Source organism: Amblyomma americanum, chromosome 4 (genome assembly GCF_052857255.1).
Source record: "Amblyomma americanum isolate KBUSLIRL-KWMA chromosome 4, ASM5285725v1, whole genome shotgun sequence".
NCBI classification, from domain to species: domain Eukaryota; kingdom Metazoa; phylum Arthropoda; class Arachnida; order Ixodida; family Ixodidae; genus Amblyomma; species Amblyomma americanum.
The window spans coordinates 103,002,594-103,028,048 of record NC_135500.1 but is presented as its reverse complement, the minus strand read 5'-3'; the positions used below and the strand labels follow the sequence as shown (position 1 = coordinate 103,028,048).

At 46.7% G+C, this 25,455-nt stretch overlaps 1 long non-coding RNA gene and 1 pseudogene across 1 annotated transcript in view; both read left to right on the top strand.

The window, feature by feature from the left end:
- The first annotated feature begins 5,572 nt into the window (after window positions 1-5,572).
- On the top strand, window positions 5,573-7,605 carry LOC144127683 (uncharacterized; annotated as a pseudogene).
- A 7,325-nt stretch (window positions 7,606-14,930) lies between these two features.
- Window positions 14,931-25,455, top strand: part of LOC144130282 (uncharacterized) — a 33,475-nt gene continuing 22,950 nt past the window's right edge. Inside the window, exon 1 of the long non-coding RNA XR_013314045.1 lies at window positions 14,931-15,119. This is a non-coding gene — a long non-coding RNA (uncharacterized LOC144130282). The remainder of the gene's footprint in view (window positions 15,120-25,455) is intronic.

Genomic DNA, 25,455 nt, shown 5'->3' with positions numbered 1-25,455 from the left:
AATTGCCTTTACTGCGTATTTGATAGGCTCTAGCTATAGAATTGAGGCAATTCTTTTTAATATTCCAATGATCCTGTACGAATCGCGGTTTTGTACAATGTATTGGATAAGAAGTTACCTAGCCCGAAACGTAACGCAGTGATCATGACAGGTGTGAATGCACGTACAGTCTTTGTCAAAAATATACATGCCCAAGGGGTTTGCTTCCAAGCCGTGTAGTAGAGCCCTTAAGCACATTTGCTAGTCGTTATCTTGGAAGGTTTGAGGACTTAAATTCATCCCGCCTTCGTGAGATTACGGTCTCTTGCAGGGCGCAGAAGCAGACCCCTTGGGCTGTATACTTTTACAAAGAATTTGCACATGGAAAATAGAAGGGAACGCGTACTATAGAAGCTGCCTATTGGGAGTAGTTATCAGTAGAAACCTTAGAAATTCTGCGGGAGCACTGCGCTGTGCGTGCTTGGCCGTTGCTGGGACAAAAATGGCACAATATCTGTGTAAACCTCCGTGTCATAGTTAGGAAGACTTTAGGTAGCCGGGGCAGACCTTCAACAAAGTTGTAATCCATCCCAGTATCCTTATTCTTTCTGAGCGAGCTCTTCGCATGTAATGAACGCAAGAAATATTTTGTTATCTTTCTAGTTTCAGCCCCTCGATCGTGCCATCCCTCAAGCAGTGGTTCCTTTATTGGGCACATTCAAGTTGCAGGAACTGCTCTCGATATTTTAAGAGTCAACTGAACGCAGTATGTCAGAGAGGAAAGAGACTGCACTTGAAATCATTTGGTATATGCGTACAGCGCAAAATGGGAGTATCACTGTCAAAAGGTCGCTAGTTTTCCACTGCATCAGCGTCATCCACTCTACTCAGCTCCCAAGCAGAAGCCATATTTACGCTTGTAGGGAACAGCTCGAGAAATTTTTGTCGGCAGCGCTTGTGGCTTAAACATTCCAAAGTATGCGCATTTATTATTACCATGCGAACAATTGCATTAAAATGTCTATGACCACTTGATCTTTGAAATGCTAGAACATCTGAGTAATAATGCGCGTTTTATCTTGCTTGCTTTTCTCTGTTGGAAATTAAACATGCGTACGCGTGGAATATTCGCTAAAGTTTTTTGATGTATTAAGTTTAAAGCTGTCCTGTAATTCTGCTCAAATAAAGTGGCTTTGCTGTCATTAAGTCGGACGTATATGGAAACACCATTTTGCCGTCCTTCGTTTGGGCAGCAATTTCCCACGGCCCCACAGCAACGCGGCGATATATGCTGCCATTAAATCACGAGCAAGGGGAGTAGGAGGAGGAGGATATACGTTATTTAATAATAAAGTTATAAACTTTTTCTGGAGGGCTCCTCGGTCCACGTGCCCTGTGGCCTTCCCCTCCAGCCTAGCCTGATCAGTCAGCTTGCACTGTTCGCAAGCTCGTGTGGCCAGAGGGCGGTCTCCCAGGAGGTTGCCGTGGTTGTGTGAATAGACGGTATAAGGATGGAATGTGGGCATACCCGGATATAGTGATGAAGTGCGGGGTGGGGGGGGGGGGGCGCTGGCTCGGCAGGTGGTACAGTATGAAGGGAAGTCGGTAGGGTGGAACATGTAAGCAAACTGGGGGGGCGGGGGGGTAGAAATGAATTTGAAGTTGTCGCCAATGTAGTCTCTGCAAGTAGTCTAGTGTGGAGTAGGGACGAGGTTATATCATGCGGCTTTTCCTGTAGTGTTCTATGACTGCGGTGGTAAACAGGCTCGTTTTTTGGGTCTAAGTATTTCTTTGTGGGTTGGGGAGGCCATGAACCGGCCCCTGGGCGCGAAGATCGGGCGCAAACGCATGAACGCGCTCATTTCCGAAGACGCCCTAATGCCCAGCGCCCCAAGTAACGATTATTTACTGCTATGGTGCTGGTAGCATAGAAAGTATGTGGGCTGAACATGAAGGAGCGGTGGCTTTACTGAAGAGTCTGTATGCTGCTTGGGAATCTGTACAGATAGATAGATGGTCGAGTGGTCTGTTACCAGGGTGCGGATATCTGCTATAGGCTTACTAGCCAAAAAAACCTGTGCTAAAAACCTGTGCATATTCTATTATTACACTAAAGCGTCCGTGTGCTGTGCGATGTAAGTGGACGTTAAAGATCTCCAGGTGGCAGAAATTCTTCCGGAGCCCTCCACTACGGCACCTCTTTCTACCTTTCTTCTTTCACTCCCTCCTTTATTCCTTCCCTTAAGGCGCGGTTCTGGTTTCCGCCGTTATATGAGACGGATACTGCGCCATTTCCTTTCCTCAAAAACAAATTATTATTCTTATTATTATTATTATTATTATTATTATTATTATTACTATTATTATTATTATTATTATTATTATTATTATTATTATTATTATTATTATTATTATTATTATTATTATTATTATTATTATTATTATTATTATTATTATATTACTTTCGAGTTATTTTTATTTTGTCCCTATGTTTAAATTCCAATACGAAAGCATTCCGAGTATGCTAGGAGCAATATTTTGAACATTCTTACGAATACGTAAAAAGTTCGAGTTTCCATCTTTAGTATATTTTATATACATTAAAATATACTATTGCATCAAATATGCATCAAATACATTACATAAAAATACACAAAATCTGCATAAACACATTTCATTAAAAATATATTTAGTTCGGCTTGAAAAAGGCCACCTTTACCAGACGAGACTAAGTGAAGTTATCAACTGTGGATTTAATGTCTGACCCGCCTGTATGCGATAAGCCTAAGCAGCAAAACCCTGAGTAAGCACGACATTGTCTTCGATCAAGGGGTCGACGACATTGCAAGGTCTCGTGACGACACTTGAAAAAAAAAGTTTTCGCCACATCTGCCGAAAAGTGTCGACAGAAAGTGACGTCAGCCAATTGTGAGTGCTCTGACAATTTGCGTACGTGACTTGCCTCATTTAGCCCCCGAGAGACGACACATTATCTTGCCCTGTGACGCATTTTTGGCGCAAGTACTGTGGGCTCCCTAATTGTCGCACAAGTGCCGGACTGGTTGCGTTCGAACTTCGGGTTGATCTAGAACCGAATTGCTAATAGTAACTTGCGTCAGACGCCGGTCAGCATTCGAACTGTCAACCAAAAAATATATCGGCGTCTATAGGAGCCGCTCGGCATGGAGAATCAGGGTCATTTTCTGTGGCATGGTCGGGCCATGAGGTGCCCAAGGCACACTTATCGGTGTAATGCTATCTAGTTCTCCACACGTAATATAAATTATTGGTGATTGTCTTCATGCTACCACAAACGAAAGGACACAGAAAAGGGAGAATTTTCACTGTTCCCCGAAACGTGATTTAGAATACTGGGTTTTGTTTTACTGAGTCTTGAAGTGTACTGCAGATATATTAACTCGGACTGCCCATTTCTTAGTATTGAAGTATACATTGGACGAATTAATTTAGTACTTACGAAAGTAAACTTTAAATGCATTGCCAACATGCAAATGCCAGTTCCCGAAACGTGATTTCGAGCACTATTGTTCTCGGCACCTTGGAGTGTGCTGCAGACATGTTTACAAAGAGTGCCCGTTTGTTAGAATTGAAGTATACTTCGGGCAAATTAATTTCATAGTTACCGAAGTACACTTCTAACACACTGACAATGTGCTAAAACCGCATAGACATCTTTTGACGCATTTGAAATAAGCTCGAAGCATGCTTTACGCGTGGTATTTTTGATAAATTTTAAGAATATATTTCGAATACCAAGCATCAAATTCCAGCAACTTATTTCCTACATATGTTTAGTGCATTCATGAATATAACATATCTTTACAATGCAATAGCAATACTACCCGTAAATTCCAAACGTATTAGTTTTCGCAGAGGGATATGGCCACGCATCGCATTTTGCCTCTGGTTTTCGTGGTTCTGAGGGTTACTACTCCTCGGGTAGTGCCCGTGATCAAGGAAACAGGCTTTGTGGGTACCTGGGAATTGCGAGTGTGGTGCTGCGTCGGTATATAAGATGCCTTGCCTTGCATTGCATATCTGTGAGGTGGGATGCGCGTGCTTTCCTGTAACATTTATGGTGGTCTGCGTGCATGTTACGAGGGAGTGATTTCAGCTGCAGGTTGCTTTGTAGGAGAGTAGTGAGTGTTGTTAGCCTGGGGGTGGCGGTACTTGGTAGGTTGAAGCCCCGTGTTCTGAGTAATTGGAGACCAGTGTGTGTTTGTCTTAGTATGGGTTGCTCATTGGATAGGTGGACTTCAATTATTTCCTCTACGTTGTGTTGTAATCCCCGCTGAAGCAGTTTGCTGGTGTTAGCGTGTCGGTGCAAGTGTAGTTTGCCTTCACAGCAGTTCGGTGCATTGTGTTGAGTTTAGTCAGTTGCGTTTTAGGGAGGTTGTGACTTTGTAAGCTGTATGTCAGTCTACTGGTGATTTGAGCGCAAATGATACACAAGGTGTCGTTTTCCTCTAGTCCAATATTGTGATTAGATACGCGTCTGATGAGATTTGTTATTTGACTTATTTGACTCTGTAGATGTATGGTGTGCGTCGCCTTGGTGTCTTGCTGTATGTGTGAACCAAGTAATCGGAGTTTTTTAATCATGATATAGGTGCGTTGTCAAGACTTATGTTAACGACAGGTGCGCAAATGATCGGTCTAAAGATAAGCAGTTCAGATTTATTAGGCGTGCAGCTAAGACCACTAGGTATTGTGTACGTCTGAATGGCGTTGGTTGCTGTTTGTAAGGTGTCCTGTACATGACCTGGTGCCCCAGTGACGGGCCAGAGTGTGTTCTCAGCATACACAGCGTGGTGGTGATTCGAGATATTTGCAAATAGTTCAGCCAGCGGAGTGATGTCGACGTTAAATAGGAGCGGTGATAAAAAATTATCTGCCGTTCAACTACAGCTAAAGAAAATGTGGGGTATCATGTAAGTGGACGCGGCTTAGCCTCTAACGTTGGCAGCGTTCCGCACACTGGATAGACAGGGGGCTTACCCTGCCAGGCGGCAGTTAATTTAATGGTTGAGCGCGGGAGGTTGGTCACTCAGTGAACGCTGCGCCCATTGCTGCAGTGGTGAGTGTCTGCCACAACGTTGTGAGCGCTAATGCATGCAGCCCCCTCTCTCTTTCCGCTCCACCGCGTCTGAAATCGGCGCAGAAGGGCAAATGGCTAGGTCAGTGTATCGGTATCAAGGCACGGTTGTGGAATTCATACAAGAACTCCGAAGTCATTACATAAACGCCGAGGCGGGCGGCTGCTTGCCGGATTACTCAAGACAGGGAAACCTAGAATTCGATGCGGACTCTACGGTGGCGGGGGAGGAGTTTGCAATGGGGCAGTTTCGTACTACGTCGGCAGCGGGTCCGAACGAGGATACTAATAAAATGCTGAGAAGCCTGGATTTCAAGTCAGTGGGGGCGCTCACGGACTTGATGAACAAGGGTTGGGTGGCCAGGGAGATCCCGGCAGAGTGGAAGTATGCTAGGATTACTTTTTTCCTAAACCAGGGAAGAAGGTCTGTATTGAGAATCTACGCCCCATCTCGAGACGTCCTGCTTGGCTAAACTAATGGAGCATGAGGTGATCAACAGGCTTCAGGGTTGTGTGGAGGACAATGAGTTGATACCTGAAACGATGACTCGCTTCAGGGCTAGCTTATCAACGCATGACGTCAACAAACACCTTAAAAAGGACGTGGTTTCTCCTGAGTACTGCAAGGGCACTAAGGCTACCTTAGGGCTTGACCTCACTAAGGCCTTTGACAATGTTATCCACGAGGCAATATTAAGGAACCTATCGTATATAGGACCGGGGGTGGTGGTAGAACCCTCCGGTACATCTGATCATTTCTGGAGGGTACGACTGCGGAGATAGTAGTCGGAGCAGTTAAATAAGATCCCTTACCATTGAGGGGGAGGGCAAGGGGACACGGCAAGGGTCGATTCTATCGCCGTTCCTGTTCAATCTCGCCTTTATCAAGAAACCGCCGAGGCTGGAAGGGATATCGGGACTTAAACATACATTTTATGCGGATGACATTGCTCATTGGGTAACCAGGGGCAGCGACGCACAACTGGAGGCAACTCGATAACACGCAGTGGATAATGGGGAGGAGCTAGCAGGGGAGGCAGGAATCTTGGGTTCTCAGCCTAAGTCCGAGCTTTTTGTCCTTAGGGATAAACCAAGAGGGATACATGCGAGGCACTATGTGCCGCCATCCCCGCTAGTGGTGAAAGTGGAGGGAGCACCAGTCGCTGAGGTCCAAACGATCAAGATCCTGGGTCTCCATCTGCAGACTAACAGAAAGAATAGGGGGCCTTGGAAAGGCTTAAAAACGGCTAATGCTACCGTGAAGCTAATCAGGAGAATCGCCAATCGTAAGCGAGAGGTCAAGAAAAAGGACTTGTGTAAGCTGGTACAGGCCTTTTTGCTCAGTAGAATAGCGTATACGACGCCTTATATGAAGATGGACGCGACGGAGAAAGACAAGGTGGAGGCTATGATTAGGCAGGCGTATAAGGCGGCCCTTGGGTTGCCTAACAATGCATCTACCAAACGGCTGCTGGAATTAGGGGTGCACCACACCCTGGAAGAACTGCAGGAGGCGCACTTGGTGATGTAACTCGGTAGACTTTAAAAACGAGAGTAAGAAGGGACATATTGGAGAGGATTGGCATTGGAGTTGATGCTCCCGCCGGGGACATGAAAATTCAGTGGAGGTGAAAAATGCACAAGGGCTTGTACATAAAACCTTTGCCCAAAAATATGCATCCGATACATCACGAGGACCGCAGGAAGGCAAGAGCCAGAACTTTACATGTAAAGTACGGGAAGTACAACGGGGCAGTCTACGTAGATGTCGCCGAGTATAAGGACAATGACGCATTTGCAGTTGCGGTGGTGGACGGGCGGGAACATTTGGTCACGTCTGGATCAGTCAAAACCCGCTCCTCAGAAGCTGCAGAGGAGGCGGCGCTAGCTATAGCTAGTGCTAAAGCTGACCTGATTTTTCAGCGACTTAAAAACAGCCATTCCAAATTGGGCGAGGGGCATAATATCTGTCACAGTGGCACGATTGCTAAATCGGGCCACGGGGCGAGGGACTACGGAGGTGGAAATTGTCTGAGAACCGGCACACTCTGAGAACCCTGGGAACGAGACGGCTCACATGAATGCTCGAGATTTCTTCAGCCGAGCAGGTCAGCCGGACGTTACGGGGAGGTCCACAAGTGATGGGCTGGTGTCCTTTCACGACATTACTAACCATTACAAACTTTAGCGGAGAATTTACCCGCCCCGGGACAAGCAATTGGTGAAGGCGAAGTTTGCAGATGAGATTGTTCTTCAAGCTATACATATTAAACAAAATCTAGTCGGGCATTCAGCCGGAACGCAAATGGCGTCAGGAACTGGCAACCTGTGACCACAGAGACCACATATTGTTCAGCTGTAGCATAGCGCCGCCACAGGCGGATATTATGCGTGATCCTTCTCTCGAGCCGTAGGACGCCATGCTGGCCAGCTCAGACCCGGTCGCACAGACCAGGGCCGTGGAATAGGCTACCCAGGTCGCCGTCAGCCATGGGTTGATGACCATCTAGCATGGAATCGTTCGCACATGCATTCTGTCAAAAAAAAAAGTTTTCCCATCCATCCATACCTAAATTCGCGATTGAGGCGTCCACTGCCTCAGGGAGCCAGTTAAGTGCCTTCCTGTCCTCAATATCATCGCAATCCGAGCGTTGTCAACGCTAACGCCACTGAACACAAAGAACGCCGACGGTATATAGCTTCAGTGCCGCGTATCTGCTACAACGTTGTGAACGCCAACACATGCAGCGCGCATCTGTTACTACCGCTACGTAACTTAAAGGGCGACTGAGGTTTCCACTGTCCCGGCGGGCCAGTTATGCGGCTTTCCTTTGCTTCAAAAAAATTGCATTGATTTTTAACATTGGTTTTTAACAAAGGAAATCGCGCAGTAACTGTCTCACTTGTTTCGGTGGACACCCGAACCGCTCCGTAACGGGTTTGACCTCTGGCTCTCTTGATGGCCAAAACCGCAATCACTGGCGATATCGTTACTAGGGAGCGTAGTGAAGCATTCGCTTTAACTCATCTTTGAGGAGGGCCGCGGCTGGGTAGATTTATGGCGGGTAATCTAAGGGCTCAGAACGTCATAGTCGCCGTGCTCTGGGAGAGGAATGTAAGCGTTCTATTTAAGCGTGCCTTAGTTTGCATTTGTTGGTGTGTATAAAATGTGGACGCGGCTGAAATCACAAATGCGACCTCACTCATTATATTTAAGAGCTCAAGAATAAGACGTATGAACAACGCAGTATTCAGTTTCGTAAGCCTTTCGACAGCTAAATTTTGAATGTTGAAGGCGCTAAATTCACTGCATACTATATTAGGATTAGGATCGTTAACGACGGGGCTCAAATCGTCATCACTTTTATATAAACTCTCAAGCAACATATCTTTTATCGAAAACTAATATGGTTGGATTATATGGCGGGATGTTATTACTGTATTTTAAACATACTTTATATTTATTAATGCACTAAACATATGTAGAAAATAGGTTGCTGGAATTTCGTGCTTGGTATTCGAAATATATTCCTAAAATTGTTAAAAAATACCTCGCCTAAAGCGTGCTTCAAGCATGTTTAAAATACGTGAAAAAGTATGTATATGGTACCAGCATCTTGTCACTTTATTAAAAGTGTACTTCTGTAACTATGAAATCAATTCGTCCAAATTATACTTCAAGTTCAACTAACGGGCAGTCCTTCTAACATGTTTGCAGACACTTCAAGCTGCCGTAAAACAGCATACTACTCGAAATCGCGCTGCAGGAAATTGCATTTGCCTGTTGGTAATGTATGCATCGTGTACTTTCGTCAATAGGAAAATTATTCGTCCAAAGTATACTTTAATTTTAACAAATGGGCAGCCCGAGTAAATACATTTCCAACAGACTTCAAGCTGCCGTGGTTCTCTAAATCTAGTTCTCTAAATGGTACATCGGGAAACAATGAAAACTCTCTGTTTTCGGTCGTCCACTCGTTGTTCGTAACTTCTAACAGGAAGACGATCATCACTTCATTATATAACGTGTGGAGAAAATGATAGCATTAGACCGGCAAGGGCGCCTTGAGCACCTCCGGGCCCGAACATGCCATTGAAATATACTCCGACTGGCAAGGCCGACCAGCTCCCAAAAACGTTTATGTTTTTTTTGGCTGTCAGTTCGACTCCTTACCAATGCCAGACGCACGTTAGCACTAGCAGTTCGGTTCTAGAGTGCCCCCAGATTCAAATGCGACCAGTCCGGCACTTGTGCGACAGTTTGGAGGCCCGCAGTATTTGCGCCAAAAACGTCTCACTGGGCACAATAATGTGCCACCCTCCTCCTTCTACGACACGCCGGCAGTGGGCGTGGAGGCTAGCCCTCCAGTAGACAAGCCCGTGTCTACCCACTTTTCATTCTTCCTTCAACCACAGAAGAAGAAGTTTGTCGCAGCAGTTTCGATTTTCTAACTTGACGTTCTGTTAGCATTTGGCGTCAGATGTAGGGACATCTTTCTCGTTCAAATTGCGTCACGTGAGCTAGCAACGTCGTCGACCTGTTGATTGATGACAACGCCGCATTTACTCAGTGATGGCCTGCTTATGCTTATCGCTTACAGGTGATTCAAGCATTAAATATAAAATTAAAAGCCTCAATTGGTCTCGTCTGGTAAAGGCGATCGGCACACCTTTCAGCCGAACTGAATATATTTTTAGTGCAATGTAGCACAATTATCTATACATTTGGTGTATCTTTATTGCAATGCAATAGATTTAATGGGTGTTTAATTTTATTTTAATCTACAATAAATATACTATGCGGCCAAAAGAGTTTCTTACTTATACTCGTATTTATGAATGTCGAAATGTTGCTCCTAGAATGCTTAAAAAGCATTCGTACCGGTGTAAAAGCACAGGGACAAGAAATTCTAGATTAATATGAAAAAGTACAATATATTCGGAATGCATGTTTAGCACAGCGGCTTTCTTTTCACTAAGGAGTTAAACGATCTTGTATGAACTCCAGCACTTAACCCGGCATTCACTAATGAATACTTCAGTATGCAGCAGTTGCTTGGCTGCCTCCAGGTGGTTACAGGCTCGCGCCGAAATATGGGTGAGGGGCTAAGCACGCATATTTACGTCACATACCTATTCGCGCGCCGCGAGGGCCGTGGTATGCCACCGTAAGCCAATGCCTCTTGAAATGGAAAGGTGTCCTCTGCCATCAGCAACACAAGGACACTTTGTAAACTAGGAAGCACAAAAATACCGGACGAGGGACACAGTAAGGGACACAAAAAGAGTTTACAACATGCATCACAAACTAGGAAGGCAGCTTGCTCTCCTGAAGGACACTTTCGCCTCAGCCCAAAATTGCATGCCAACCACCCCATCAACGATGTAGCTTTACGACGTAGCTTTAGCGCAGGTGGGCGGCCCTTTACTACATCGTTTGGGAATATGTAAGTAGCCCTACACCTTAGCCACTACCCAACTTCGCGTCGTATTAATACGTTAAATTAGGAGCTCCACCGCGAAAACAAAGTTTCCTGCGGCTGGCGGCGTAATGTTGTGTACACGTCCTTCCATCTGCCAACAACTGCCACCTGTCAGAGGTGGCAGGTCGTAGAGAGGCCAGAGGGAAAACCTCTTCACGACTTGCAAAGGAGAGGGAAGAGGCCGGAAGGTGGCTGCCACGGGGGAAACCAAACTATGAAAATGAACAAAAATTACTCAGTTAAAATAAGCTGCGAAATATGGTAGGTGGAAAAAAAAAGAGAAGAAATTAATAATAATAATAATAATAATAATAATAATAATAATAATAATAATAATAATAATATATAATATTAATAACAATTGGTTTTTTGGGGAAAGGAAATGGCGCAGTATCTGTCTCATATATCATTGGACACCTGAACCGCGCCGTAAGGGAAGGGATGTAGGAGGGAGTGAAAGAAGAAAGGAAGATAGAGGTGCCGTAGTGGAGGGCTCTGGAATAATTTCGACCACCTGGGGATCTTTAACGTGCACTGGCATCGCATAGCACACGGGCGCCTTAGCTCCCGTGTGCTGTGCGATGTCAGTGCACCTTTCGGCTTTTATAGGAAATCAGGGAGAGGCCTGATGTGGCCTACCACGGGTAGAGCCCAGAGGATAGCTAGTGTGGGCGGAGCATTGCGGTTTGAACGGCAACAACCGGGCAGTAGTAGTAAATGTTTAATTTAAAATAAAAACAAAAAGGAAGGGAAAAGAATTTTGCTAACCCCGGCATCTGCCATCCCTACGGCGGTGGCACATGAGCTGGGACAGCAAAACTAGGCGAGTGGAAAATTGGTTTTTGGGTCACGCATCTCAGCAGACACCTGAACCACGCCGTAAGGGAAGTGATAAAGGAGGGAGTGAAAGAAGAAATGAAGAGGTACCGTAGTGGCGGGCTCCGCAATAATTTCGACCACGTGGAGATCTTTAACGTGCGCTGATGCCAGCTTGTGCTGCCTTGGTCTGTCGCTGAGCGCGGACAAATCAGTGGCCATGGCCTGTGTTTCGCGCTCGCGCGCGCACCTTGCGCCACTGTCACCGGACGGGACTACGATTCCTTGGCGTAAATAGGTGCGGTAACTTGGCCTGGACATCGACTGGCGCCTTTCCTTCCGCCCCGCGGCGACCAAGGCCTGTCTGCTGATGAAGAGGAGCACCGCCGCCGTGCACAAGCTCACCGCTCGAGGCCAGGGCATCTCCTAGCAAGCCGCGCTGCGGCTATACAATGCCGCAGCTTTGGGCGCGGTGTTCTATGAGCTGCCGCTAGTCACGGCGCGCAAGCCGTGCTGGGAGAAATTCGAGCTTCAGAACAGCAAGTTCCTGCGCGTGTGCCTAGGCCTGCCCAAAAACTCGCAGTGCGCCGCAACGTTGGCCGAGGCAGGAGCGTGGCCCCTTGAGCTCCAAGCAGCGCGCAGGGCACTGAATCGCAGTGACCGGCTTCACCGTTCACCGGACGGCGGCTCGTTGCTGCACCGTATGCGCTCGCACCCGCGCTCACGAATGGGGGTGGCGCTGCTCGAGTATGAGCAATTGACACAAGGCCCACCCCCCTACGGCTCCTGCGCGCCCTGGCCTGCTGCCTCGAAGCTACAGCGAGAGATCGTCGGCATTGCGGGAAAACGGAGCACACCCCTCTGTGCTGTGCAGAAGCTGGCCAGAGCCGTCATACACGAGGAGCTCCAGGACCATCTCCTCGTGTACACCGACGGCTCAGTGGCCCGCGACAGCTGCTTCCTTGCTGCGGCGGCTACCATCCTCACCCTGCGACTGCACAGCCAGCAACACGCAACCTTTCTGGGCTCCTCCACCACGGCGGAGTTGATGGGGATCCGGCTCGGGCTGGACCTGCTGCTCACCCTCGGCCCTCCGCCGCCCAGGAGTGCTCTGCTGTGCGACTCCCGCGCCGCCCTCAGCCGCCTGCAATCTAACGGCCGCGGTACCCCACTAGTGCGGGAAATTCCCTCGCGCATCGAGCGCCTCGCGCAGAGAGGATGTGCCATGCGTGCACAGTGCGTGCCCGGTCACTGCGGCATCGCCGGCAACGAAGAAGCTGATGACCTCGCGACCGCTGCACACCAACTACCTGCCAGCGATCTACCCCTTGAGCTGGGGGACGTGCGTGCGGCCATCCACGACCATCTCCGAAAGCAGCACCCCGACCCACGCAGCGCAGGAGGTGAGCGCATCGACAGTATCCCCGGCTGTCTCGCACTTACACGGTTAAGACGTGCAATGATCCTCCGCGCGCGCATTGGCTGCGTGTGGCCCGGGGAACGACGGGTGCGTCACGGAATCACGACGAGTGATGTATGTGACGGATGCGGTGCAGTGGAAACACTAGAACACCTGCTCCTTCACTGTGCCGCGTTCGCCGATGCTCGTCGCGATATGCTCGCGGCCTATAGGGCGCAGGGCATACTGCCAGACTCCATCAAGACGCTATTGTGGCCGCAGGGCAGTGCGCGCACTCGTGAGCGAACTTTGGTGAGCCTCTGTGCACTCCTCGAACACACGAGCTTGACGTCCCGTCGGTTCTCCGTCAGGTAGTTACACGCAGTGACCGAACGCTCCGAGAGTTCTACCTTGAACGATTAATTACTGGACGCTCCACTCCAGTTGAAGCCAACACAGTGCTGTGGGCGTGTTTTAATTCCTCTAAAATGACCTGATCACGCGCACAACCTCGACACATTTCTTATTGGGTAAATAGTTTGTGCATATAACTTCTCCGCCTATCCTCTCTTCCTGTCCCCTCATTTCTTTCATTTCATTTCTCCATTCTGCCTGCTGTTCTTTATTTCCGCTGCCCCAGCTCAGGTGCTTCAATATCAATGGCAGATGCCGGGGCTGGCAGAAATCTTTTCCTTCCTTTTTACTTTTATTTTAATAAAAAAAACACTACCACCACCCCCACTGACATTGCACAGCACATAAGCGCCTTTGCGTTTCGCCTCCATCGAAACGCGGCCGCTGCTGTCGGGTTCGAACCCGGGTACCCCAGCTCAGTAGCCGAGCACCCTAAACAATGAGCCGCCGCGACGGGTACCGTGAAAAGTTCAGGCTCGATCAGCCAATGCCAAACAGATTTCGCTGATTAATTCACTTAGCCGCAAGCTTAGCTTTTCAAGCAAGAAGGTCTAATGCTGGCACTGTGATTCCATAATGATAACTAAGCGCCCTGTAATCGTTTATCCCTTTTTCGTGGTGGCTGCAGCAGAAATGTTATGACGAGGACACAGAAAGGAACGAGCAAACAGATGTGGATGAAGAAGCTTCGCTGCGCGCGTTGCGCCCAAGGCGCTCGCTATGCGGAGCCGACGGCATTCCCGCAACTGCCGGAAACCGCATGACACGCCGTTCGCTATAATCCTTCGAATGTTTACCTTAACAGAACTTTCGCTCGTCTTACTATGTTCACCGGTTTGAACAACAGCTATTTTTTTTAAACAAAATTTTTAACTTTTAAAAAATCACTCTATTTTAAGACCTGCCCTGCTCTAGTTCTTGATTTAAGCTGCAATTTTGAATCTCTGTAAATAATGGAAAAAAGAAAAATTCATTCTTGGACGTTCCAAGGGCGCTATGTGATTATGCGCCAAGATAACGATGTTCGACTTCTACTGCCGTCGAAACATTTATTTTCTTTCATCACTTCTAATAATCCACTGCGTATATAGGCAAAATTAGTCATATCTCCGACGGCAACACATCAACGCGCGCCGTCACTATCTTATAAATGTTGAACACACCGGAAAGCCAACTCACAAATGTTTTAAATACGTATTTTGGCCTGATATTTCGAACCACAATAGTGCTGATAAGAGTTTCAAAACTGGGCCCACCTAAATGTGGATATAATGCTATTTTCTTAAACCATATCTTAAAAGTCGAAGGGCGCTGGGTTGCATATGAGCCTCGAAACCGTCGTTCGTTCGAGCCCGACTTCGGAGAAAAGATTTTTCTTCTGCGTTTCCAAGAATTTCCCTATAATAGAGGTCCAGTTGCAGCCACAGCTGCGACTTATAACAGATTACCAAGCTCAGCGCCGCTGTATTATAAATGTTCAAGACGGGAAAGACAAATTAACAACGTTTTTGAAAGCATATTTTTTTCTCGACATTTCGAACCACAATGCTGACTACATGAAATGGAAAGCTGGGCCCGCCTTGAATGTTGATGGCCTTCAACTTCGCAGTATAATGGTTTGCCTTAAACACAAATGAGAAAATCCAAAAGGCGCCGGGTTGAATATGCGCCAAGAAACAGCATGCGTTCGAGTCCGACGTCAGGCAAGGTTTATTTTTTTCGTCCTTTCTCCGAATTTGCCATTTACGCAAGTGCAGTTGCAGTCATAGCCACGACGGCAACAGGTCTGCTGCAACGAATCTCTCACAGTTAGGCGGAATCATGCAGGATAGAAGCGGGATTTCTCACATCTGCTTTGAGTTACTTTAAAAGAATAACATTAGAAGCCTCATCATCGAAAAAATACGGCGTGGTAAGTCATGAAAACACTGTATGTTTACACATAAAATTTGCTGATATGTCATGAGAGTGATAGCGTCGCGGGGTCACGTGGCGTGGCAGAGCGCTGATTGGTTGACAGGTGTGTGACGCCATGACATCACGCGATAAGGCCGAATAGGGAAATCATCATCATCAGCTTGACTACGTCCACTCCAGGGTAAAGACTTCTCCCATACGTCTCTCCAATTAATTCTGTCCTGTGCCAGCTGCGGCAACCCTGCCTCCGCAAACTTCTCAGACTCATCCGCATACCTAACTTTCTGCTACCTCCTGCTACGCTTGCCTTCTCTTGGAATCCACTCCGTTACCTTAAGGACAAGCGTATCAGAGGGGGAAAAGGGACAGAAAGTTAGAGGGGCGGATGAGCATTCCACTCGATTACCCTTGATGACACCTGCAGCGGTGTCTCAGTTGTTAGGGCGCTCGTCTACCTGGGTTCGAACCTGGGTTCGAATCCGACCGTGGCGGCCGCGTTTTGATGGAGGGGTAACGCAAAAAACGCACCGTGTGCTGCGCGATATCAGTGTACGTTAAAGATCTGTAGGTGTCGAAATTATTCCGGAGCCCTCCACTACGGCACCTCTTTCTTCCTTTCTTCTTTCATTCTCTCAATTTATCCCTTCCCTGATGGCGTGATTCGGGTGTCCACTGAGATATGTGAACAAGCTACAGCGCCATCTCCTTTCCTCAAAAACAATTTTCAATTATTTTTTACCATTAAGGACTAGCGGTTATTTTGCCTCCGGACTACGTGCCCTGCCCAAGCCCATTTCTTCCTCTTGATTTCAACTAATATGTCACTCACTACCCCGCGTTTGTTCCCTCACACACTATCACACACAATGCCCGCTTCCGGTCCCTTAGCGTTACACTTATCATTTTCCTTTCCATGGCCCAGTGTGCTGTCCTTAACTTAAGCTGAACCCTTTTCGTTACCCTCCACGTTTCTGCCCCGTAGGTGTGTACCGGTAAGATACAGCTGTTGTACACTTTTCTCTTGACGTATATTGGTAAACTGCCATTAATGATCTGAGAGAACCTTCCATATGCGCTCCACCCCGTTCTTATTCTTCCAGTTATAACCCTCTCTCGAGATCAGTGGCCCCTACCTGCCCTAAGTAGACGCATTCATGAATTACTTCCAGCACGTCGCTACCATATGTGAACTGCAGTTTCTTGCAAGACTCTTGAAAATTACTTTCGTTTTCTCCACGGTAATTGTAAGACCTACCACTCTAATCTGCCTAACTCATTTATCATGCTTTGCAGCTGATCTCTTGTGTGACTTCTAGGCAATGTCATCAGCGAATCGCAAATTACTTAAGTATTCTCCATTAACTGTTATCCCCAACTGTTTCCAATTCAGGCCTCAGAATACCTCCTGTAAACAGGTGGTGAATGGCACTGGCGAGATCGTTTCTCCCTGCCTGACACCCTGCCTTATCGGAATTTTTTGCTGTCTTTACGAAGGATTATGGTAGCTGTGTATTTAATTATATATATATATATATATATATATATATATATATATATATATATATATATATATATATATATATATATATATATATATATATATATATATATATTCCAGTGTTTTCACATAAGACTTTTCTACACCCTGATTTTGCGCTAGAATTGGAAAATGCTCTATAAAAACACGGCGTAGTTATTCATAAAATTCAATATATCATCCAGACAATGATGACGTCAGAAGGACATGTGACATGGCCAAGAGCTGGTTGGTTTGCGGGGTATGTGGTGGCAAGAGACAACGTCGCATGGCCGAGCGCTGATTGGTCGCCAGGGTGCTCGCCGGGTTGAGACCATATCACACGGACGAGTTAGACGTGCGCTGGTATGTGACATGGCCGAGCGCTGAACGATCGACGGGTTGTGTGTCGTAATGACACCACGTGACATGGCCGGGTTTGCAGGTGCGCTGGTAAAATGACATCGCCCAGCATGGTGGCGGGCTTGGCGTCAGTCGGTAGGTGCGCTTAACAGTAGGCAAACTTGTCGGCACAGTTTCACGTATCATGTTGTAGTATACAGCCAGAATCAGCGCCGCGTGTATGCCGCAGTGGAAAATGTTTGCAGGTGGACAGGGCGACCACGGAAGTATGTCTGTATTGGGGGCTGCACAGGCTCAGCGTATGCGACTAGCAATGACGGAGGAGGAGAAGCAGGCCGAGCAGACTTAAATATTAATGTTATAACAGTTACTTTTTATCACGTAATGAAATTTGGTGCCTTTCAAGCTTTTTAGTTAACACTTAACCACTCGACATGCTTCCGTTTATGTTTCCTGTTGCTATCTGATCGCCACTTCTAAATAATAAACTTCATTCAGGAAAAATTATGTTTCTTGCTGCTACGTGATCTACATTGCTATGTTATAAACGACGTTGAAGAAAAATTCATTCATTGTTGGTAAATGTACTGCTCAGGCCGATCTTGAATTCCGCAACATTGCTCGAGCCTTCCCGTACTTCCGTGTGTTACTTACCACGCCAAGATAGAAAAGTGCAGTGCGTATGATTTAATTCGCCGATAAATATGTCTTCATTATATCGCAAACTGACTAGAGGTTGTTGCGTTGTAAAACAGTGCTGGCCTGTGGGCCCACAAGCTCCGGAGACTGTTTGTGCCTCGAACGCTCCGGCCTACCCGAGGCGCCGCAGGGTGCCGGCCTCGTCGCGAAGACGCACCTCTGTCGCACTTGACATGCTTCTGAAGTATCGGAACTCGCGTATGGATTTGGCTGCTTGCTTCCTAGAAACCGGAGCTTGGTCACGCGAACCCGGCGCTCGAAAACGCGACCGTCAATGGACAAGGGGGTCTTCCTCCGGCAAGCGAAAAGAGCAGCTGCTGGGGGACCCAGTATTAACCTTCCAAGAGCCTGGAGCCCTCTTTTCTTCTTCGGGGCCAAGTTCTCTCAGTAAATACCGAATTTCTAGACTTCAAAGTGCCCGCAGCCCGCACCTCTCAACAAGGTGTTATGTTATTCAAGAAGACCACGAAAGGAAATGACTGTATTCAAAGCAATTAAAACAAATTTTCATGGCATCGTACGCACTAAAGCCGTTTTAAATGATTTATTCTAGAGTTCGTACAAGCCGAAAAACTCGATACCATTTCTATGTAGAGACAGATCAAAGACATGGCCGAGTGCCAGCATCTATTCGCAGTCGGGGGTTTCAAAGGAGCTACTTACCTCTGGTCTCCAGCCTACGGCGTGCGCGGGAAGTGTTTTTATTCAAACCGCCCTGTTCTTTAAATGTGCGAAGAGGACTCTGTGAACTTTCATAGAAGAAGAAAATAAATACTTTCAAATAACCATCCTTGCTCTTTCAAATGTCACTGCAGACAGAAATGAGTGGGAAGGCCACAGGAATATTTATGCATGAAAGTAAACGATTTTTTTCTGCGCATTTCAAAGCAACTAATAAGAAGAAATAAAGCATAGTTTGAATCCGTTGACAACAAGTCACGAGATATCAATGACCGGCAACGAGTATCCAAAAACCAGCTTCGCCGTATGTGCTGAACATCGCGCTCAAAAAGCGACAATATGGATGATACACACAGTGACGTTACAGATAGTAGACAGTTTAAAATGTTTGCAGAGTTCTTTTAGAGCAAGATAAAGTATTTAAAAGAATGAACAGAAAGAGGCGCTTGGTTGTAGTTTGCTGCAGTGCAATAAGTTTCGACTTAGGGCTCCAGACTACAATATACTTTTTGCCGGAATTTGCCAACTCACCTGACATGCCATACCTTCATTAAAAAACCAACCAACCCATTCTCGCTTGATATGAGGCCTTTTTTTCTCATAACACTCTTTTGCTGATGCAAAGTATTCGTGCAAGGGCTTTAACAGCGACATCATATTGCACAAAGTTCGCTCTTTATTTTTGTATAAACGGCCCATTTTTGCATGTGACGACACCCATATTATTTGCCATGTCCTTCACTGTGTGGTGCCAAACTGTCGAGAGAGATAATTATTCGTAATCCCTACGTGGATCTTGGTGAACACAATGTTTCAAAATATTCCTAACTTTCAGAATCGGAAACGCCGGCTTCCAAATCATGTCTTAGTTTTTTCATCACGGAGGCACGGTATGTTCTTAGTGGCTATAAAAATGGTAGAAAATAACAATACATGGAAAAGATGTTGCTAGCCGCGGCATCTGCCATCGAGACCTCAAACATCTGAGCTGCGGCTAGCGGGAATAAAAGAACAGGGAGAGAGAACGAAAGGGGGGAGCGGTAGTGAGAAAGTATAGGTGTATAGGTAGTATATACGTACGAATACAGAATGAGAAATAAATGTGGGGTGCTGCGCCGCTCATCATAGAAGTACTCGGTGCACGTGCGCGCAAATTGCTTGCCGGGGGAGGGGGGGGGGGGCGGGAACGGCCGGTCGCGGCCCACATGATGTCTTCCACGCCGGCACAGATTGGTTGCCCTGCGCCAGGCAGAACATCGCGCACGACCATTGTCTGCGTGTTGGGGCATCGACGCTCGCACACTCTCTCACTTGGCGCGCTGGCCGCCCAAAGTAAATATTGATATGCCGCGGTCTTGCGTGTCCCACCACTAGGGAGAAAAACGAAAAACAGCAGAAACACACGCTCGCGGCTCACTGTACAAAAAAGCTGAAATGGGGGCGCCCAGATGGGACGTCAAGCCCGTCAAGCTCACGGGTGCGCGCACTGCCCTGCGGCCAAAGGAGCGCCGATACACTGTCCGGGATGATACCCAGCGCCCTGCAGGCCGCAAGCACGTCGCGACGAGGTGTGGCGAACTGATTACAGCGGAGGGACAGGTGCTCCAGTGTTTCAACAGCAATACAAACGCCACACGCGTCACTTGTAGCCAGTCCATGGCACACCCGTCTATGCCTGGGCCACACGCATCCTACACGCGCACGGAGGATCACGGCGCGCAGCAGCCGTGTCAGGGAGCGGCCACTGATGCTGTTGATGCCCTACCCTCGTGCGATGCGCGGGTCGGAGGCTGCTGTCGGAGGGGGTCGTAGATGACCGCTCGCACGTCCTCCAGAGCTAGAGGGAGATCGCTAGGCGGTAGCTGGTGTGCGGCGGTCGCTAGTTCGTCGGCTTGCTCATTTCCCGCAATTCCGCAGTGGCCGGGCACCCACTGTGCGCGAATAGCGCAGCAGAGCTGCGCTATAGGCGCTCTAGGCGCGCACGTATTTCACTCAGCAGAGGGGTACCACGACTTTGGGTTTGCAGACGGCTGAGGGCAGCGAGGGAGTCGCACAGCACAGCACATCTGGGCGGCGGCGGAGCAAGGCAGAGGAGCAAGTCGAGCCCTAAATGGATGCCCATAAGCTCCGCCATGGTGGAGGAAATCATGGTATTCCTGAGACAAAACTCCGTTCTATGCAGTGTGGTACACCCTGTGGAAATTTTTTCCCGTGAATCTACAATGTGCTCCCCATCAGCGCACTCTCCTACCCCTCCCTTCGTCCCGACCCTTCGTGGATACTCTGGAATAAATTTTGGAACCTTGACAATTTGTTTTATATCGATCCCCAGTTCCTAAAGCAAATATTGCCGGTTGCGGCCAAAGTTTTTCTCTAGATATATATTGTTATATTTAGGGAACAAGCCCTTTCCCAATCCAAACGCTAATTTTTGTGGGAAATCGTCTAGCAAGGTGTGAAAATAATAAGCCATATGAAGAAACTAAAAATGGGATATATTCAAACAGTATCCTTACTATTTACATCGTAGTCACACGCAGAGCGTCTGCACCGACGACAGACTCATTACAGACAAGGATGAGCTCAAAATGAACGTTTATTGTCGTATGCGGGGCGTTCTTACAGCGGAATAGTGATAGGAAAGAAAATCGCATTAATGCCGAGGCGTGAAAACGCATGTTCTGGCTGGGCCCTGAAATGATAAGCCACTCATTTGGACGATTGATTCCATGGGGATAACAATTGCTTTTTAGGCCTCTTGACAGGACAGCCTGAATATTTCAGTTTAAAGAGAACACAAGCGAGAAATCTCGGGCACACCTAAGCTCCTGATTTAAGGATATGATGCCGTAGTACTAATAGGTCCCGGCAGGGGCTTCTCTTGCCCACGCAGACACGGATGCGGTTTCCGAATTAAGTGAAAGAGCACACAAGATACATACTAAACTCCTATTTAATCAAGCTGTACAAACGTGCCGTCGTGGCATATGGTTAGCGTGTCTATCGTGCAGCCTAATGTCAGGGTTTCGATTCCTGACTAATTACCCCGATTTTCATTTCAGCCCAATTCATTTCCTCCATACTCTTACATGTGCTAATGCCGTCTGAGGCATGTTCGAACCCTGTAACCACCTGTTTTCAGATGTTTTAGTCACTTTACAAATCCGGCGCCTCATGTGTGCCGCAGCCACTTATTCGACCAACGCGAATTTTTCGCTCACGGCAAACACAACGCATGCCACCAGATTTTCTCAGAACGGGACGTTTAAAGCTACCCCTTGAATAATAAGCTGGACCTTAAAGACGCGAAGTAGGTACCTGTAAAAAGAGATATTTGCTCTGTAATAGCAGTTTTAGGTCTCCATGTGCTGCACACGTAGTGACATCTTCACCAATTTTCGTTCTGTACTCGTCTGCACAAAATATGCAGCGAATTTGCTCGTCAGGTACTCTGGTCTTTAAGCGTTAACATCGTGGCTTTCTTCGATCCCGATACCGAACAGTATCCCCGCCCTCTTAAGTTATTCTGTAGAACAGTCTGCGTCACAAATCCAGATCTTGTCGCAGCCTCTACGGTCCATTGGCAAAACTTGCGCGGAGGTAGTGACAGATAGATCTGCAAACAACGCAGACACGACCACTTTTCAGAGAAATCAGGGGCTGCTCTGTAATTTCCGTTTTTGTTATCGGGCACGCACTGCTCGAGCGCTCTGCAAAAGGGTGACACGGACTGTACTGAACAGAGTCTAGCAGCGCAAGTAATACTTAGGGTACGCTGCCCTGAAAGGAAGTCAGAGCAATCGGCAAGCTTTTTATTCTTGTTACGGTTCATAAAGGAGCAGGAGCTGCTTCGTGGGTGCATTAAATTATTTTACTTACTGTTAAGAAACTAAAGAGTGATGATAGATGCACCGAAATTCTTTAATAAGGGTGATCGAAATTGTTCATTACATATTTCTTAAAATTAGTACCTCTCCACATACGTCAAGTGGCCAGGGGGACACAAAGTGAGATAGCAATAGCCACCGTCAGGAGCCCAGTTAACTGAAATATATTAACTATTTCGCCACTGCGGCAAGCCTGAATGTTTATAATAGAAACGTAGAGTCGGCCACATTTATATACTATTCCATTTTGTAGAGTTCTTCTAGTCCACTCGTATACCGAAATATTCGCCACGAAAGTTTCCTTTCATTACACGTAATTATGCACGGAATGCGGTGGCAGCCGATGCAAAACACCCCCCTAGTGTGACTCAGCTGTTGCGTTCGGCGTTTCTTGTATTTTGATTGCCGACAGTGAAACACTTAAAAGCTTCACCGGTCGCTATTCGCTGTTGGCCGACAAACGGCTGCTTCAAGCAGGGACGAGTCCCACGCCGATCGTCGCCGCATTGCATGCATAATTACGCGGATAGAATTGACATTTGAACTCACTAGGTATAGGATAATTCTATCAAATGGAATTGTGTAGGATTACGAATGCCTCTTAGTAGTTTCCTGTGGCTTAGTGCAGCAAGTTGATTAATCGATTTTAGTTAACTGGGTGTCTGACAGTGGCAATTGTCACCTCACTTTGTGTCTCTTAATCACAGAACCTGAATGCAGAGAAGGCTTTCGCATAAACACATACTTTTAAGAAATCTAGCAAACTTAATTTTGATCATCCTGTACATACCAGATGGTCCAAACTGCCCATGGTTGGCAGTCAACGAGTTTGCTAACTGACCTTAATACGTGAGTGATCACAAACATAAATCTGTGACAACAAAAATGTTCGCCATATATTGCAAATACTTGCGCTATGATGTCACATGATTCCCCTTCTATGGGCTTCTTACAATAAGCAAACTAACAGATTTCCTATTAATTCTGATAAAAGACCATGCCGACGTGGATATCTTATTTGTTCTACATTAGTACATATGCTGACAAATGGAATGCGGCCCCTTTCACGGGAACAGTGGGTTACCGGCTCCGGCCATCAAGCAAAAAAATGCTTAGGTCAAAAGAAGACATTCACAGCAGCCCTATACGTCAGTAAACACCAATTTGGCCTTATGTAATGTGGGCACAGGTATTTCTGAAAGTAACCTATTGGCCCTACACTCCACGAATTATTCTATTTCCTTTAACACTTACTCCACCCTAGCAGCAACGTAATGCCACGCTAGCTGGTTAAGTAAAAAGGGGCACAAAAAATCGGGCAGCAGTTGTTCGCTGCGCGTTTATTCGTCTCTACTGAATCATGATATAGAGCTAGCGTTAAAAATAGACCAGACGAGAAATGCATAACAACAAAATAGATTCATATGAGCACCAGTGCGCTGGAAATTCAAATCTTTCCGGTTAGGATATCTTTCCTCTTACTACCGACGCAATAATGCACTCCCACGTGCTTTTCCTTTTTGTTAACTGCGTTCAGGTGAATAGCCACCCGATTCTTGGCCGATCCCCCAGTGTGGGTATGTGCCATCTTTTGATAGGCTAACAACAACAACATAATGCACTTTGTTGATTCAATACGGATCCAGATTCAAGACGTCCTTTCACGCTGGAACGTTTTCTGGTTTACTTTCGTGAATTGTTTGCTCTCCACGCTCTCTAAAGATAGCATCATCATCGTCAGGGTAACTACGTGCACTGTGGGACAAAGGCCTCTCCCATTTCCATCCAATTAACCCTGTCCTCCTCAGTTATGGCCACCTTATGCCGCAAGGCTCCCAAACTTAATCTGCCCACATAATTTTCTCCCTCCGCTGCTGCTCTTGATTACTCTCTAAATGCACTCCGTTACCTTTAACGATCATCGCCTATTTTGATGTCGTTTTACATGCCCTCCCCATGCCGATTTTTTCTTGACCTGTAGTAGTATATGATCAACGGGCACTTGTTCTCATACCGTCTCTGCCCGCTTTTTGTCTCTTACAATTATACCCTTAATTTTTTCTATATCTCGCTTCTTTGTCTCCAATCTGGGCTCAACCCTTTACATTAGCCTCTGTGGAATGCATCGCAGCAGATGCATTCCCTTAAGACTTATAAAGCATCGCTGCCTATCACAAGCCGCAATTACCTTCCGAGATTCTGAGTCTCCTTAGTTCCCTAGCAAGGCGATGAGAGCGACTCGTTTATTAAAGATTTTTCTCCCTTTACTTTTATTCCCAGTTCTTTCTAATCCAGTTCACTTGATACCTCCTGTAAACATGCGGTGAATAGTACCGGGGAAATCTTGTCTCCTTAGCTGATATCCTTCCTGCTGGGTATTTTATCACATTTCTTGAGAAGGGCTATGGTCGCTGCTGTACAGAGTGAGTGTTCAATCTATGACTTTACACAATTATTCAAAATAGCCTTCTTGAGTTGGAAAAACGCCTTTTGACATTGTACTTTTAGCAGTGTAGTACATCAGGACACAGCTAGGACGCTAGCTAGCAGGCTGGCTAACTAATATTGAGTAGTTAACTATTGCCGTTCGACTCCTTAATTATTGAGAGGCGTGCAGGTCACGCTAAATGATATTCATATCAGTCTTTAGAATTTAGAAGACGTGGTTACCCTCGGCGCTCTGGCCAAACAAACTTTCGCTACGTCATGCCAAAATACATGCGCTTTCGAAAAGCTTGCAGGCAAAGTAACCTTTCCAGTGCATGTAACTCGTCGAAAAGCCAAAATGTGATGGGCCACAGCGCTGAGGTGTTTGCTTTTCTTAAAATATTATAATACAATAATGCGTTTTTTTCCGTCGTTAGTTGTTGGGGGAGCAATTGGTCGCCCACAGTTCCTTTTTCATTTTTGTCCTTTCATGGGCCCTTTCCATTTCGTTCATTTTAGGTATTTTCTTCATTATCTTTAACTTTCTGTCACTTTGAGGTGACATATTCTGCGGTTACATATACTGCTGAATATTTTATCAGCAGTGGGCGAAGTGTGAGGCAAACAAAACGCCATCAAGGCTGCTCAAATCATAGTTGTCCGTGGTCAAAACTATTTCATTAAACACTCTCAGCTTTCACTAGATTTCAGAGTAGTGCAATCCACGCCTTTACAAGCTTTGAAGGATAGTTTTAGAA